Below are 17,976 nucleotides of genomic sequence, written 5' to 3'. Positions count from 1 at the left end.
AAAGATTGAAGCTTGAGGCCAAGAGAGAGACAAGGAGAAGATGTTCCAGTAAATGGGAACCATGGAAACAATAGACAAGTTTTATCTGTGATGATGGATGAGAAAGCATCTTTGAGACTCTATACAGAAATAAATCACAGTAGTTCTGCTTGTGTGTTTTAGGGGAAGGAACCAGAGGAGAGGCAAAAATTCAGGCAAAGAATGAGAGTAAAGTCACAGAAGCTAGGTAAGATTTCTAGACTGAGCTGAAAGGGAATATAAACACAGGAAACGAGAAATTTCTCTATCAATGAAAAGAAGAGGGAATGGATAGAAGCAATAGAGGAAGGAAAGATGAGCTGAGAAAAACAGATGGGCGCATCTTACTATATCACATTGTCAGAAATCAGCAGAAATCTGTATAAAGAAGAAAAAAGGCCAGTGGGAAAGGATTGACTCAGACATTGTAAAGATGAGTTTTGCACATACAGAATTTAAGTACACTAGCAAAAAAAAAGAGGAGGGAATAAATCCATGGTGGAAAAAGTCCTCTGGGTCATCAGATTTCCACCAGAATGGTTTTGCTAGAGAATCAACATTGTTGAGAGTGAACCACAGCTGAAAGTCAGCAAGTCAGGCCTTGCAATGAAAGGCAGAGCAAAAGGTTTTGGAAGGAGGAAAGCAAAATATGGGAAAAGATTTCAGTAGAAGCGATGAACACTGAATTTACGGGAAGGTGTGCAAGAGCGTGGGAGAAGTGGACTGGTGATGGGATAGTTAAAGTTGGGAACTAAGCCAACAGAGAATGAGTAATGTTTCACTGAGAACAAATCAAAGGAATCTTGGTGAATGGAAAAACAGAAAAACAGACATAGGTTGAATGAGTATGCAGGAGCAGTAAGTTATCAACATGAGATAAAGTCAAAAAAAGGAATATAGGAGATCTGTGTGAAGAGAGAACAGCATAAGGGAGTTCAGAACCAGTAGCTCAAAGAAAGCATGAGAGGAAAGAGCAACATAATGCAGGAAGAGCATCAAAGAGCAGGTCAAAATGGAAAAGAGTAGAAGCAGAAAGCAGGACTGTGAAAGAATAAAGCCAATAATTCTCATGATTGTCTAATTTAGGGAAGGACAAAGAAAGCCTGGCAAACCTGCTGAAGTTATCAGCTTCACAAGATATAAATGTGGATTAAAAATGCTGTTCCTAATACAGCAAGAGAAAGAAAAGAAGAAAGACGGTGAATATCAGCATAAGAGGCTGGGCTATTATCAGGGATAAATTTGGTAGGTAGGGTAGAGAGCAATTTCCAGCCTTGGGCCACATATAAAATTCATCACATGAACTGTGTCAGACAACATCTACATCAGAACTATGCATTTCCTAGGTTCCGTCTTAACAACTCAAATTAAACATGATTTTTCCACAGAAGGGGAGATGAGGGGTGGAAGGAGTATTAGACCACCCCAGGCCAAAAAAAAAAAAAAAAAAAAAAAAAAGAAAGAAAGAAATCCCAAGAGGCTAAACAGAATCCAGAGCATTCTCTGAAGTGTGATTCATGGGAGATGGGAGAGGGCTTGTATGCTACCAAGCACAGATTACAGCTGCAGCCTACGCCTGGTCTCATTCTGCTTCTCTTTTGAAATTCAGAAGCTTTGACAGTCTTACAGTCCTGCTGCATGCAAGAGCTTCAGCAGGTACATCTCAGACAGCTGAGCCATTATTATAGTTACTCTCTCCGATTCAAAGGACTTCTTTTATAAACTGAATATGATGAAAGTTGTCTGTGTTCTGGTTTTGATATGAAATTGCTTTGGGCCCAATCCAAAAAACAGATATGCTTCTACTTCACAAAACATAACTGCAACCAGAAGCATTTACACACAGCATTGTACAATGGCTAATTAGCTCCTGGTTTCAAAATCTAAGCTAATACCTGTTTTACAACATTTTGCCATCTAACTATATTAGCCCAGCTGTAGCTAGCCTAGGTAACTGCATTCAGCACTACATTGCACAGGGTAGATGGGCTTTTTGGTACTTTTAACAGAATTTAAGCAAACTTCGGTTGTTTGCGTGAAGAACTGCAATTCTACCTTCTCATCTTCCCTGCGTACTCAGTAACTCCCTAGCCCTAGAGAAAACTCAATCAATATTTACCCTTTTGGTCTGAGAATTCTTGAGCAAAAGAGTACTCTATGGTCTACCTTCCCCAAAAATACCCTTGATTAAGCTGCTAGAGGCTTAACTCCTTCCGAAATTGCACAGGGAACCAGAGCGGCACCTTTAGTCCCCATCCCCCCATGTTTCTCTGTGCTGGCACTAAGCATTCCTACGTCATACCGGTGAGATAGGACATGGCAGTGAGTTTAGGCTAGGGAAGTGCAACCTTCATCCTTTCTGCTGAAAGTTGGCCACTGTGCAACAAGAAACAAAAGAAATGTGTGGCCAGAAAAAATGATTACAAAAGCACGCGAGTCTGCAGTTTAACAGATTAATTAATAGCTACACAGGTGTAACAAAAACATAACCCAAAACTTCAGCTCATTTTACATATGAAGAAGTACTATAAATGTGTTTAGTCTTGGATGATAACGGACAATGAGCACTCTTCTGGCTTAAATTCAGTTCCAAATTTTCAACTACCAAAAGATCCTCTCTCTCTGTTGTACACATTAGGTATGCCTTGCTGAGCTCCACATATTTTTTTTCAAGCACACATCTTCACTGGAACTAGAACTCGTCACATCATCTTGGCTACATGAAGCAAAGAGTGAGAGTATCCTCGGTGATCTAGAAACAATCCACCATCACTTCTCTGTATTTTTCCAGGTTTTGTTTTTGTCCTTAAGATCAGAGACATCGATGATTTCCTAATGCCTTTATTCAGTGGCCTCTCAGTATAGAAGTTGTGCATTGGTCTTTCTAACAAATCGCATTCTTAATAACTAATGGGAATTTTAAAAAAAAAACAACACACACACACAAGCTTAAGGTGTTCTCCAATTTTCATGACAAGCCTAGAAGCTCTAATATTACATTCTGTAATTGTCCTCTAGAATTCCAGTCCTGTGCTACATAGCTTTATTATTTTTTTCAGTAAGCCAGCTTAAGCTGAATGTTTACAGTTGCTTTCACTAAATTTGTAATGGTTTGCTATATCACTTCAGGTCACATGCTACATTCAAAAGTTGTCCAGTCATTCAAAAGATAAAAACCTATCAACTTGTGCTTGAGAAACTTTCTACACACAGGAACTGAAACACTATTGCAGCAAATTGCCACCTTTACCAACAATAGCCTCTCTGCTGAAGCTCTGTACAGACCTATATAAAGTAAGGGGGCTTTTCCATTCACAATAAAGCAAAAAGGCCTTGGTATCCTCATGCAGCAACATCTTTAGCTGTAATTTTCCCTCCACCAACATCCTCCCCAAGAAAGAAAAAAAAACAAAAAACCAACCAAACAAAAAACCCACACACAACCACCACAAATTGCTGCTAACAAAGAACCTAACATCCTTTTCAAGGTTTGGCAGCTAGCGGGATTTCTCTTCAGTCTCTCCTCTCCAGTTCCCTCTCTCTGGAGGGAGGATCACACCTTCCTCACACCCCAGCTGCCGTTGTGCAGTTACACACCCATAAGCCAGAGGACACCAAGTCGCTTCGTGCGGGCTCCTACCTAGGGATTACGAGAAGCCCTGCTAGCTTGGGGTGTTAGACACACATCCGACATCAGAGAGCACTAGAGCGGTTAAATTCCTTTCATCAGACTTTAAAAATGTCTTTTAATACATGAGTTCGTTGCAGATGAAATGAGAGAAAGTGCAGTTTTAATTATCTGAAGAGACTGAAGGCCTAATTTATCCAGAGAGAGCAGTGAGAGCAGCAGTGCAAGCATCTTGAGCAATGCTCTTAGCGTGGCTTTCACTGCATATTCTCCAGAGAGGTTAAGTCTCTTAAATAATGTTTGGTTTTTCCTCTTATTCAACCTTGATTTTTTCTACTGTGATCAAGAATATTTCTACTTGGCACTAAATGAGATTGCAATATGAGCTAGAGCAACTCTGCTTCTGTAGTTGAGGTCAAACAGCAGCCTATGATAAGCGACACTTTGGGGTGAGACTATTCATAGTTCTTCCTAAGCAGAATAAATACCACTGTCATTGTTTAAGAGAAAAATAAAAATAAAAAACCCCAAACCCTGTGAAGCGCTATGCTTGTGATCCACTTAAGGAAAGTCTTTTAGTTGACTTCAGTGGGTTTTGAAATGAGCCTGTATCCTGTTTTGAACCGGATGAAAGTAAACATAATGTATTTAAAAACATTGCAGCAGGATCCCTAACTGCCAGTAACGCAGACAGTTTTACTGATGAAAATTTAGTATTTGGTGCATGATTCATACTCTTCTTGTATATGAATATCTACAGCTGAAAACTTCTGGAATAATAGATATGAAATTGAATAGTCTGACTTTCAGCTCCCCATTTTTATATGATCTCATCATTACTGTACTACTAGTAGGTACCGAAGCATGATCAGCATCATTGTGTTTTAAGATTAGTTTCTTCCCTAGATGCATGTGTTCCAAGCCTGGCTTCTGCTGGTATTCACGATGTATGTTTGTTCATAGGTCTAGTCAACCCTTGTAAGAACAGAAGCCAAATTTGACCACACAGATTTTGAGTCATACTATGACAAAAGCTAGTGAGGATGGCTTCACATATTCATAGGACTATACAGATTTTGTCACCATTGTGGATTGCTTTCATATCATTCTAAGAATAGATTTTTGTCTATAACAAAAATAAAACAGTAGGCATCGTATTTTGGTTAATATGCATTATAAAAATGCATAGGTAACAAAATGAGCTGTTAAATATAAGTCCGTCTTTTAAGGAAGCTTGCATGGATTTTTAATCTGGGTATTTACAATACCATAGGAGTGCTGTGATTTAGATTTGGCTGGGCAAAGTTGTTATTTTTTCAGCCTCAAGCAAGTTTGAAAATAGTTACTTTTCCCAAACCTGAAACATATAAATCATAGACGGATTTATTTTTGTTATTAGAGGTAAACCAAAATCCAATCACGTTTTTTCTGATCTTTTGTTATTTTTCAGCCATGCATTGGTTACCGTGCCACTACTAGTGGTATTAGCAGTTGTAGCTCCAAGTTTTGTAACACATACTGATGATTATTTTGGTGTTCTACTAAGACTGCTAGTTCTTTTGTGTGTGTATACGTACGTGTGTGGAGAAAGAGGGGGAGGAGGGTAATTACTACTCCTATTCAAGTTTGTGTTGTCTATAAGGACTTTTTCAACATTCAGATTTTTTTCACATGATTATAAATTTTCTATTCCTGCAAGCTCCCTACCCATGCAACCACAATTTTTACTAAAACCTATGACAGCATTTTTACTAGTTCTTTAGACCTTAAATTCTCTCTGCAAATAATCTGTTTCTCCTATTGTACCAGTTCTCCTATGTTGAAGTCAGAAAAGTTTCCCTTTTTCATCACACCTCAACTAGAACTTCTCCTCTTCTTTAAGGTATCTAATTAATTAGTTCATCATTTTGTGACTCTTATCATTTCATTCATTTTGCTTGAAATATTGAGAACTGATAGTTTGATTTATGCTACTGCATACGTGATCTACTGCTACTGTTAATAGTAAGAAAACCAAATTTTGCAGGATTTTCTGCATGAGGCAGTCCTAACAGCTTAAGTGAGAGTTTCACAAACCAGACAAGTGTATGACAATAACCACACAATACAGGTTTAACAGCAGTATTTCAAATGGTTGCTCTTTTGTTCTTTTTACTCTCAGTGACATCTCTTCTTGACTCAAACAGCTGTGGCACTAAAATTATCTTAAAGCTGAAAGGTGCTAATCGAGCCTTTAGTTTATTCATTATTCAGCAATGGATCCTTAGTTATTCATTTCTAGTATTACCAGAAAAGATTACTTATGGTAACACTGTATCCTACTATTAAGATGGCACATAAAGCTGAAATTTTACCACTGATAAGAAGCCATGGATTCCTAACTATTCTAGCTCACATTCTGCAATCCACACACGAGATATGCAGGAAAAAAGATGATGACTTACCATTTTATTTCTTTTTGCACACTACAGTGTGCTGTTGATACTGTTGTAAAAAGAAATATGAGGAACGGGCACAGACCTGGGATAAGAATATATATGCTGGAGGTTACTCAGAACACGTCCATACCTCAGTGGAAAGGTCATACATAAATTTCTCAGCAAGGTATATTAGGTGAAAACTGTGCAAAAGCTATTGCAGGTGGATGGGTTCCAGCTTCCAAATTGACCCTAAACTTACAAAACAGATTTAGCAAGGAGGGACCAATATCCCCAATGCATAGCAGAACAATAATTTATCTTGAAAACTTTATTAAGAGAGTATGAGGACACCTCTGAGACCACGCCGATCACTCAGCTGGCAGGGGTGAGGTGGGGGGTTCTGCATCTTCAGCGATCTATTCTCGGGTATCACTAGTTAAGTATCATACCATTTCTTGCATGATAACTACTTGTGGCCTTCCAGGATAATTGTGCTTAAAAGCATAGCTTTTGTTATGTTTTGGTTCATTTACAGCGTACCTCAAGACTTTCAAATTGAGGTATTGAAGTCAGTGTTGTAACTGAGAAAAGATGACAAGGGTACTGCCTCCTAATACTAGCTGTGATTTTTAAACAGCTTTTACATCCTCATTGTTGCAAGGCTGAAAAATTCCCCACAGGGTGCACCTTAGAAGTAAGAGAATAACTCACTATCTAATATCAACCCAAAAAGCTACAGACATTCCAGAAAGCAAGGCAGATAAAATTTCTCACCTCTCAACTCCAGGAAAATGCCTGATAAAGCATCTTCCCACCTCTGCCAAAAGCACAAATGAAAGCAATAGCTAGAGAGCTCACAGCTGACTTAGCTTTCAGCCCAACCCACCTGAAAGCAATTTGAATTTTGTTTCAATTTCTTCCAGCTGGCAGCAATCCCATTCAGATGCAATGCCACTGACATACACGCTTACTACCAGTCTCCTCCTCCCAAAGTGTATTTTGCAACAAATAGTTCAGGGAGAATAACGCAAACATTTTGTGTCACCTCTGCCCACTGAAGACTCCATGCATTAGGGAAACATCCAGTAAAAGTTTTAACTAGTTTTGCTCTTTTAGGGACGCAGGAACGGCATAAAACTAGCAGAACAAGACAGTAGATTGTCACCATAATACTGATTATGCCTCTTTGAATTTCTGAGACCTTTTTTTTTTCCAGCTCTTAAGAATGAGGTACAATTTTGGTTTGTATTTAAGATTCTCATGTCTGCCATTAAGAAGTGTAGATGGGTGCCCTGTACAAAAATAATTTTAACTGTCCCTTCCCATCTTTTGTGTTGGTTGCAGGAGGGAAATTTCTAAAGGTTTTTGTAAAAGTTAAAAGGAAGAGATGAAGCCTAGAAATTTTGCACATCTGCATTATTTTCTGAAATATTTTCATCTTGACTTTCTACTGTTTATATTCTGTTAACTTGCCTCTGACCAATCCTAATACAAGCTGAAGAAATGATTTGTAGTAAAAAATAGTATTTCATATGGATTTTATAACCAGATACCTCTGAAAAAATACATTCTTTTAAATTAGATCTTAGAAAATATGGAATCTATAAATGACGATTCTGACAGAACAGATGCAGACACCAAGTAAACAATGAGATTGATATGCTCTTAATGTAACTCCCTTAAATATAAATCTTCACAACGTAGGTAAAGACAGATAATAAACAATATGTCTAAGAAAAATTCCATTTGCACATTGTATCTCATAGCTGAATAAGAACAGTCCTGCATAGATTGACAGCATTCCATCTGGCCTCCTTTAAAAAAATGTTTACAAGTACTTCATTATTTTCTTGAATTGACTTGTTTATGTAAGGTTTTGATGAGTTCTATGAAAAATTCTGATGGATAAATCATGAAAACACAAAGTATCCAAAATCCAAAGTTACAGTTGTATATATAAGCTTTGAATAATCACAGACTACCTATATTTGGAGAAATGCAACACCAAGAATAAGATACTGTATGAAGATACCAAAATACTGTATTTTGTCAAGACAATAACATTCAAAAATTCTCCTTGCTAATATTTTCATGTTTTACCATAAAGTAGGTGAAACCAGGTTAATTTCTTGGGACTGTGCAGATTCCATATATCATTTACTCCGACACGTAGAAACCAAATGCAAACACAGAAAAAGCAAGTTCCAATTTTATTGAAAAAAATACTTTTGGAAATAATTAAGATGTTTGCTTAGTGTTATTCTGTAATATTTTGCTGCCCATGTAAGGTGGTACACCTTTAATGTTATTTTTATTTGTTGTGATCAAAAGTCAATGTTATTCAATAATAGTTTTACAGCAAGAAGAAGGAAAGTGTCTCAGTTCTTTCGCTCCCAGGTTATTTTCAGTGAGGAATAACAAGTCGTACCACCAGCAGGAGTTCCTACATTCTTTCAGGATTTTAATCAAATTTAGCCTTTCTTGATTCTGACAAGGAAACTCATCACTTGTCTCCAGTCAGCTCATTTGGGTAATCCTATTCAGAATAATGTAGGGAGGCATCTCTAGCCTAATAAAAAACCTTTAGTTCAGATTTCCAGGTAGAGTATGGAATGGGAAGTATGTTGATTTTCATGGACAATGACCCATGCTTTCCATTAATGGAAAAGAACAAGAACTCTTGCCTTTTTCCATTGGCCACTGCCCTGATAAACTAAATTTACAAAGTAAAATTACTTTCTAAACATCTAAATACAGATATTTTTTTGAGCAGGGTGTTTTCCTGTATTGCAAAGGTAGTCCTATAGGCGATACCGGGTCATTTTTAATTTGCTTGTCTATCTTATAAGTCCTTTTTTGTGGAGTACTATAAACTTCTATTTGGTCAGCCTTTTCCATTTGATTCTTATGAAAGACTGGTGGAAAAGTACAGAAGCCATGCAGATTATATGATCATGAGAAAATACCTTGCTGTCTTTGTACTCACTTGAATTTCATTTAGCTGAAATTCTTTCTAAGTAAGATAATATTATTAGTAGAACAACTGAGAGAGGTAATTGTCCTGCTCACTGAGAATTGTCCTGTTCTCCCATCAGTTGTTCATTATGTCCACAGTACTAGAAGGTGTTCCCAGTGGTCCATGTGACTGTGTGCCCAACTTTCCCTTTAAAGCATACTTTTGCTATAATAGGCATCACCCATTTCTATCAGATCAATTCTTACAAAAATTATCTTGCCTAAATGATTTCCAAATTAGGATATTGCAGTATTTTCTGCTTCAGGTTCATTGCTTCCCAGTATCAGAAGACACAACTAGAAAAGCAACATGAATTAGTCAAAAATACAGAGAAACTCAGACACTCCTAGTCTTTTTTCAAGATCCACCATTCATTGTAGAGCCAGGTTGGAGCTGCCTAAATCTCAGCACGAATTAGAACAGTTTCCAGGTATGATCCCAAGAGGCCACGATATCAGTGGCTGGTCTTGGTTTCCTTGACTGCGGAAGTGGGGAAACGGGGAGAGTTGCAGGCCAACACCACAACAAGGAGAGAGGCTTCTCTCACCACACACCAGGGTAATACCCTCGGCAAACATTTAATTTTAGTTTAGAACCCACTTGCACTGGCAGAGAACGGGACTATAGCAGAACCAATGATCCAGTTCTTTGTCTGTGTGGTTGGTTACTACTTTATTAGTGTTTTAACTTCTGTCACATAGAATTGCACTGTTTAGACTGCAGTGTACAATCAGTCCTCTTTGGGAGAATGGAGAATTATCATTTGCAGTGTTAAAAGTCACAGATCCCTATCTCTTTTTGATGTTGATACCTGACACTTTCATTTGTTTATACCACTATATATTTACTTGACCTCTGAAATCGAAGGATATTGCACTGATATAAAAAGATGCACGGATGTGCATGTCAGCCTAAATTCTTGCCACATTTAAACCAACAATTGCTAATCCCTGGAATTAATACATTGTTGAGATTAGTAGCCAAGAATTTGTTCCTGTAACTTAAAAAAATTAAATAAAGTCTTCAGTATTCTATTTCTTTCTGTGAGCACACTTGCAAAAAGCAAACTCGACGCACCTATGTAATCACCATCATGAGGCAAAGTTCAGATTTGCTTTTGGGAATATTCACAGCAGGAAACATAATCAGAGGACGTATGCACATCTAGTCAGGGAATAGAAATAGTATGATAATAGAACAATTGTTCAAATTTGAAGTAGGCTAGTCTTAGAATTTTAAATACCAACATAAATGTCACTGAATTACAAATTAAGGTACGTTTATCTGTTCATGGACATAAATGGATTGAAAAAGAGGTTAAAAACATGTCTCTGAAATGACGGATTAAGGTGAGATTCCACCATTACTGAGCAACACGAAATGAAAGCTCAATACGTTCTTAGCAATTGCGAGAATATATAAATATCTGCCTGTTACAAAATGGCTTCTGTTACAGCACCCTGACTCTGCCCAGTTTCAAAGGCCAGGCACACAAAGGCATCTTAAGAGAAAATCTTCCTGCCGAGACCCAGTTGCAACAGAGGTATTTTGTGGGACACGGTCAACTCAGTAGCAGTACAGAGAGATGCTCCAGTGCAACAGTGTTTATTCTGGTGTATTTTAATGTAGAATGGATTTGATTAGCATCATATGCATTCATTTACTGATGGATTTTAGTGCTTTAAATGATACATAAAGAGCTTTTATGTAGTATTGGTTTGAATCCTCTCCCATAGCATAAACGCTAGGGAAGATCAACAGCTAATCTCATGGACTTTCTTTCCTCCTAAGACATCCAAACTGAAAAAACCCACTCTAATTCACATTTATGTATAAATGGATGATATGTATCCAAATTAAATCATATTTTGTTACTACATTCCAAATATTTGGATTATATGACTTGGGCTTGTAAATACCCAGAAAAGAAACTTTTTATTTAAAAAAACCCCAACCTAATAACTCAAATTGTATTATTTTCAGAAAGATGTTCCCTTAGGTGATATGTAAGTATCCTTTTGAACCACACACATATTTCTCTTTCAAAGGAAGAAGGATAATAACCAGGTACATACCCCATCTAAACAGCAAGCCCCCCCTAAGCTAAACATCCAGCTGTGTTTTTATTACTGTGCCATGACACTTTCATCTGAATTGATTACAATTCAGTTGAATTGTGTTTTTTTCTTCCACAACACAACTGTGTCAACTGAATTTGTGCATCAGCACTTGATATGCTGTCTAATTGTATTTGCGTTGATGCGTTTTGTGAAGATAAAGGTAGTTATTCCGCATTGCCACAATAAGGTTTGAAAATATGGAAAGCAGGCACGCAAAATAAGGGTAGAAACCCATTGGGGATGTACGCTAGAATAGCGCCTGGAGTACTAGATAAAACTGGATAGAAGATTTGGAGTACTTGTACTGTTTTAGTGCAGTCTTTCCTCCAGAATACAATAGCATTGTTAAGATACAGTCAGATGAAGAAACCAGCATTTTACTATCAAAGAAAACAGAGTTGGTAGGTAGAAAGTAGCGATTGTATTATTACTTACAAATATTTATGGTGAATCATAAAAATATCTTCATAATTAACTAGTTAAGACTGGTTAAACGTTACAATATAGACAGTAAGAGTGGGATTCATCTGTCCACATTTAGCCTATGCATGTAGGTGGCTACCTCTGAGCCAGTCACGCAGTGCTTCCGTGGAGGCAGTGGAGAGAAACAGTCGTCTCCAGAGGTCAGTTCATCTCAGACCAAGATAGCGGTCAAAAACTAGTCTGATTAATTGCATTGCAGGAATCACTTTTTCTCTCTATCAACTATAAGGGAAGCCTACATACTCCATATGTACGTGGCCATATTACAGGTATCTGAAAGTGATGAAAATAATTCCTCCCAACTGCCAAGTCCAGGGAATTATTATTTAGTAAATCTACTGTAAAAATATCAGATTAACAAGTTGTAGTTCCTAAGAAATTATTATTAGTTTTCTAGTCTCTATCATTCCTGTACGTGCGCAAAATGAATACCTAGAATTTGAATTCAGTTTTTCAGATTTGCCACTGTATGCTTTTTAATGGCCAACACGATCACTGGTAATTTCACAGGCTATTTCTGTAACATAGAATTGTCTGGAAATGTTATCACACTTGTCTTTTTGATGTGATGACTTAGCAATCCAGAGGAGAAACAGCCCTCTGATATAAGGGCCTTAAAGAGGAAACAAGGGCGGAGGAAAATGGGATTTGTTGGGTAAAACTGTGCTCTCTAATGATACATTGGGTGTCCAATACTAAGTAATAAAATGGGATTCTGGGGAGAGATGAGTTTGTGCTGAACCATAGATAATACTCTGAGCTCCAGAAGTAAAAAAAAAAAAACACATGGAAAGCTGTTACCTTCTGAAATTTTGCTGTGTATTTCGTTAGCTGTGATTTTAAATGTATTTAATAGTCACAAATGTTTGAAGTCTAGGTGACACAGAAATGATGGTGCCCATCAATAATCTGTTCCTTCCATCCTGCTTCACCAATGCCCTTCAGTGTCAGTGAAAAGCAACAGTTGAGAGGGAAGAGTATTTTCTCTGTAGCTTTCATTTCAAGGACTAAATTCTGTCCTTGATTACACTAGCATAAAGGTAAAAGAACTTAAACTGCTAATATATATCATTAGCCCTTCTCTGTCATGTTGTGTATTCCACATACCTTAAATTGCCAGGGAACTCTGAGAATCAATTTTAGTTGTTTTGGATCAGTCTAGTTTTTTCCCTTTTGTGATTAGTCTTCTGCCGATATGGTAGTTGAAATTTGGACTTCTTAACCACTGCTCTTAGATTCCGGAAAGTTTAATAAAAATGTGAACTTCGAATATAACACACAAAGAAGTCGTCAAATTGTCCTCTCATGTAGACAAGGGAATCTGCTGTAACTATTAATGGATGTGAATTTATGCTGCATAATTTGGGGGTCACAAGGAACAAAATTTAGCCTTCTTTTTAAATAAAAATAGGGCAGTTTTTCTCACCAAGTATAAATAATACAACCGTATCTAAGTATGCCAATACTCTGATTTTGAAAGTTCTCTTAGCTAAAATAAAATAGTTAATTGCTTGTGTAGTAAGCTGTTGCTGCTGAAGGTGGGTCACGTCAACCTAAACAGCATTTGTGGGAATAACACGACGATTTCCTCAGTAAAAAGAATGTTATTAAAATCACTGACAATTTACAAATGAGAGTTTGCGATGCAAGTAGAGTCATTGAGACCGTGACCTCACTGCAATCAGCTATAAAACTGTGCAACATTGTTGTTCCCAGAGGGCATGGGGGAACCTGAGCAGTGAAACTAGGTGTGCTCGCGCTGAGCCTGGGCTCTCTCCCACCCAAACCAGTGACAAAACTTCCAGCGACTCCTGTGAAAGCAGGACCAAACCTTTAACCAGAAATAGTCAGATGCAACTCTCAGTTACATAAATCTGGAGAATCTCTTCTGAAATAAGTGGAATTACTGTGACTTAACCCAAAGGAATTCAGAGATTTTTCTTTAATTCATGGGTGGGAGGGAGGGAAAGACATGTATTGCCTCACCACTGCGTATCAACCAAGACTCGATCTGCTGTCAAAATCCTTATCTGCTTAAGCTGGAGAGGAAGAGCTGACTTCACCATTTAAGGATTTAAGCTTTTATTGTCTACTGAATTTTCTGTTATCCTTATCCCTCTACTTATCCCCTTCCCCACTGCTCAGCAGGTAGATTCCTTAAGAAGAAGGGGCAAATTTCTCTTTTCTGGTTCTGTCTAGATTTCTTAAAATGTAACGTACCTTATTCTGTCAATGTGTAACCTGAACTGAGACAACCAGAACACTTTCATTTCAGTCCTTCAGAACTACCTGGCTGGTTATTTTTAGATTATCATCATTAAATTCAAAGCCAAGGCCTGTAGCTGAACCACGGAGCTCTACTGGAGGCTGACGAAATTCAAGGTACTATCTCCAGAAGAGTTATTCAACTCTGTTCACCAGTGGTCAATGAAGTGACAAGCACATAATCCTCCGACGGAGGTGTAGCATTCTTTATGTAGCACACAGAGTTTATTCATCTCTGTAAGGTCCACTGTCAGAATGAAATCTCCACGGCCTTACACAGAATTAATCTGCTTTTCTTTCCTTATAAGTATGCATATGCACACAGAGTGGGCTTCTTTGAAAATGCAAGTCAGTGCTTTGGTAATGGGTGATATAATGAGATTTTCTCCTAAATATGCCATATAACTATCATGTTTCCTTTTGATTGCACCCGTCACTGGCTTCTTGAAGACTGGAACTTCATTCTTCTGTACCCATAGGCCTATCCTGTAATAATGTCCTCTATCCAAGGGCAGGGATCTGTGCTTTTTGCATGATAGCTTCCAACCAAATGATTTGATGGAGACGGCCAAGTTAATGGCAAAAAGCCCTCTGTTCTGCAGAGCTCTATCTCTTCAGCTAGAAAATATGTGCCCTGTTGAAGAAAAGCCACTATTTCTGCCTATAACTGCACCAAAGCCATCAGACTTAAATGTCTGTATCCATAAAATCAGCAACAATCTCCCCTAAGGAGGTACAAAATACACACTCATTCTTACTCCTCCGTGATCCACAATTAGATGTTCACAGTACCGTGTTTTTCTACCTGACCTCCTGTTGTAACCCTTGTAGATGAAATTTTGACGGCCACCCACAGGGTGTGACCCACAATGGCGCGAAATACGGAGACAAAATAAAAATCAAATTGTGGGTGTTAGAGTATCAGTAAACAGATATAAAGCAATGCTGGAGGGAAAACTGCTGAATTTTTCTCGGAATTTTACCTTGCACAGGAAAATGTTGTCGAGATAGGTCAGTAGCCTCTAGAATAAATACCGCAAGACCACACGTTAAACAGCTTCTACAGTGAAACAGCCAAACCCAGATCAGATCCATACTATGAGCAGAAATTAAGCTGACACGTATTTGTCCGTAGCTGTCAGCTAACATCGAAGGGTTGGGGGGTTTGTGTGTGAATCACTCACCCAAAATGCAAAGGCAAAGATAGCAAAAAACTTGTGGTTCACAAGTGCAGCTGGGAGCCATCCACAGGTGCAGGTTAATCTAAGAAAACCTCCCCATTCCTTCACATGCATGAGCACACACGAGGAGGTAGAACGTCCAAGCTCCGCAGAGCCACACATCCTTAGAATGAGCAGATGTGAGGATTTATTACAGAAATTCAGCAGCTAGGAGCCCTTCTGAGGGAACGTTAGCCAGTCTGCATTTCCCTGGGAGGAGGTGCTACAGAGCGTGGAGGTTCTTCTCCCAACAGGCGGAATCTAATGGATTATCTTTCTGAATCATTAAGAGAACGCAACGGGTCTTAGTAAGGCTCAGGTACTGGATATTAATGGGTTACAATCCAGGCGAGGAACGGGAGATGACTTAATTTTGTGAAAAAGGGATCCAGCTGAAGCAGCAGCTGATAGAAGGCCAGTATCCCTTGAGAAGGTCATTTTCACTGTATCAGCAGCCTGCTTCCCCTTACTATTTTTTCTCTACACACAGCAAAATATTTCTGCCTCACAGTGACATTCGTCTTTTCTTCCATCCAGCAAAACCATCTCTTATTGTTTCAAAATTATATTTTTCCTCTCGCTTTGGAAGTCCCTTTTTATTTTGGAAACACAGAGAGAGGGAAATGCTCATCGCTAAACTGATTTAAGAGAGAAAGAAATGCAGAATATTTCACTCACCTCTTCAGCACCAGGCAGGCTCCGCCGCCTCAATCCATCAGTGCAAACGCTCGCATCCACTGACGCTTCTCCGCTCTGCTTCGGCCCTTTTTCACATCAGCATCTACGATTTGCAGGGAGCAGACACACCGCGGCTGCAGACACTAGCCCCGCAGCCCCAGCGGGAGAAAAAACCTGCCCTTTCTCATTTTCTCCCTAGAAAATCAAACGTTAAGAAAAACGGGTGGGTTGGTTTTTTTTTTTGAAGGCGCTAATGGGAACGCTAGTCCGGCGGCCCCCCGCGGGAGACGGGGAGGTGCTGCGCGCTGCGGGCGGGGAGCGGGGCAGGGGGAGCGGGGCTGGCTCGGAGGAGGAGGCGGAGGCTGCCAGCCCGTTTCCAAGCCAACGGCGGGGGGTTCGGCGGGCGGGGCGGCGCGGCCGGGCGGCGGGCGGGCGGCTCCCGGGCCGGCGGCGGCTCCCGCCCGGGCCCGCAGCCCCCGCCCCGCGCCCGCGGAGCCTCCGCGGCGCGTAAGGAGCTGGGCGTCGGCGGGGGGCTTTGGTTCGTCTCCCGGTGCGGCCGGCGGCGCCGCGCTCCCGCGTTGCATAACGGGCGCGCAGGCGGCGGCCCGAGCCCGGGCTGCGTTCAGCGGGTCCGTCTCCTCTGCAGTTCACGGCCCGGCCAGGACGATGATTTTTCTGATTAATTCCGCAATGCATATTTTAGGGGATGAATGAAGTGGAGGGAGCAAGGCACATACGTGTTAGAGTGATGCAAGCAAGGGTAGAGAGAGAAAAACCAAGTACTCGGTTACATGGACTTCACCCACTCTCCGCATTCCACTTTTTCCATCACTCAGTTCCTCTTGGTACTGTACATTTATTTTCTTCTGCTTTTCCCTTACTGCCTTTCTCTTTTCCTGGCTGTTGCATTTGTGAATGGGTAATTTGCTACAGCTTTTTTTAAGTAATGATGAGTACCATTTTCTTTTTCTCTCATTAATAGATTTACACTATTTACATTTCAAATTCTTTCTAGTGTATTTTTCCTTCTGGCCATACTACAATACTAGTTGCATTGTTGAATCTGCAGCCCTGATCAAATAGCTCTGATTTCCCCCTTCACTGCTAATTTTATAAACATCATTTGTTCCTGGTACACTTCTGCTGGAGATAGCAATAGAGAGTTTCAGATGTAGACGTAATGCTGGCATTTTTTCCCACAATAAGGCCAACATAATACACAGCAGAAAGCATCTGATTTCTGTAAATAATATCACTTCCAGTACTGGTATTATCAGCAGAGCTGTTGCAGCGGTGAAGTATAATAATGAAATATTTTAGTGTAAAACACACTGTAGCATCATTATTTTTCTTGCACAGAAGTAGGAGCCATGAATCAGTACCACGTGAGGGAAATTCTCCTATAAGTAATGAATCTTAGGTCTTGTTCACACTAGAAGAGTTTGCCAGTACATCTACACTGGCAAAGTTGTTGTGGTAAACTCCTAGCATTTAAACAAGAAATGTCATATACATAACTTACATGGTTGTCAGAAAAATGGTAATATTCAAATCATAAATTTCCCCAGCTTTAATAAAAAATATAATCTCTACAGGTTTATTTTGAAATTTTAGCTTTCAATATATATGCACATATGTCTTTTGGTGCATTGATATGATCAGATATTGGTCAATTTTAAAGTTTTAATGTTTTGTTTTTCGAATGTAGTCTTAACTTGCAATTGCACAAATCCCTGAGATAGTTATGTTGGCAAGGGAATGGAATAAAAAATTGTATCTGTGGTAACTGAGTACTCTAGATAATAGGATAAAAGAACAATAACAAGGTGTACAGGTTTAATCTGCTATTCCATAAAGAACAAGTAGTTACTATAGAAACTGTCACATTACATGTATCTTCAGCATAGTGCTTTATATGTGAGAAAAAGCATTTTCCACACATTAACCAACTTTGGCAGAAATAACAGCATCAACTTCCATCATCCTGGGTAGGAAGATCATCGTTCACATGCTCCCTACAGATTTCATCACTTTTAGGTATTTCCAATTGATATAACAAAATGCTTTCTTTCTTGCAGTTTTGAGGGAGGCACCTAACTGTAGATCAAATTTTGTCAGGGAAGGAATT

The 17,976-nt window shown here is 39.2% G+C and overlaps 2 protein-coding genes across 2 annotated transcripts in view; one reads left to right on the top strand and one right to left on the bottom strand.

Moving 5' to 3' along the window:
* GNAZ (G protein subunit alpha z) overlaps positions 1-16,161 on the bottom strand; it is a 68,221-nt gene extending 52,060 nt beyond the window's left edge. Inside the window, exon 1 of the mRNA XM_074606229.1 lies at positions 15,849-16,161. The gene's annotated coding sequence lies outside the window, so the exon portion shown is untranslated. The remainder of the gene's footprint in view (positions 1-15,848) is intronic.
* The window catches only part of RSPH14 (radial spoke head 14 homolog), a 98,409-nt gene that overhangs the window by 62,941 nt on the left and 17,492 nt on the right, over positions 1-17,976 (top strand). The gene's annotated exons all lie outside the window — the stretch shown is intronic.

The sequence above is a fragment of the Larus michahellis genome, chromosome 13 (genome assembly GCF_964199755.1).
Source record: "Larus michahellis chromosome 13, bLarMic1.1, whole genome shotgun sequence".
Lineage (NCBI taxonomy): Eukaryota > Metazoa > Chordata > Aves > Charadriiformes > Laridae > Larus > Larus michahellis.
The sequence above is the reverse complement of the archived record's forward strand: the minus strand, read 5'-3'. Positions and strand labels throughout refer to the sequence as shown.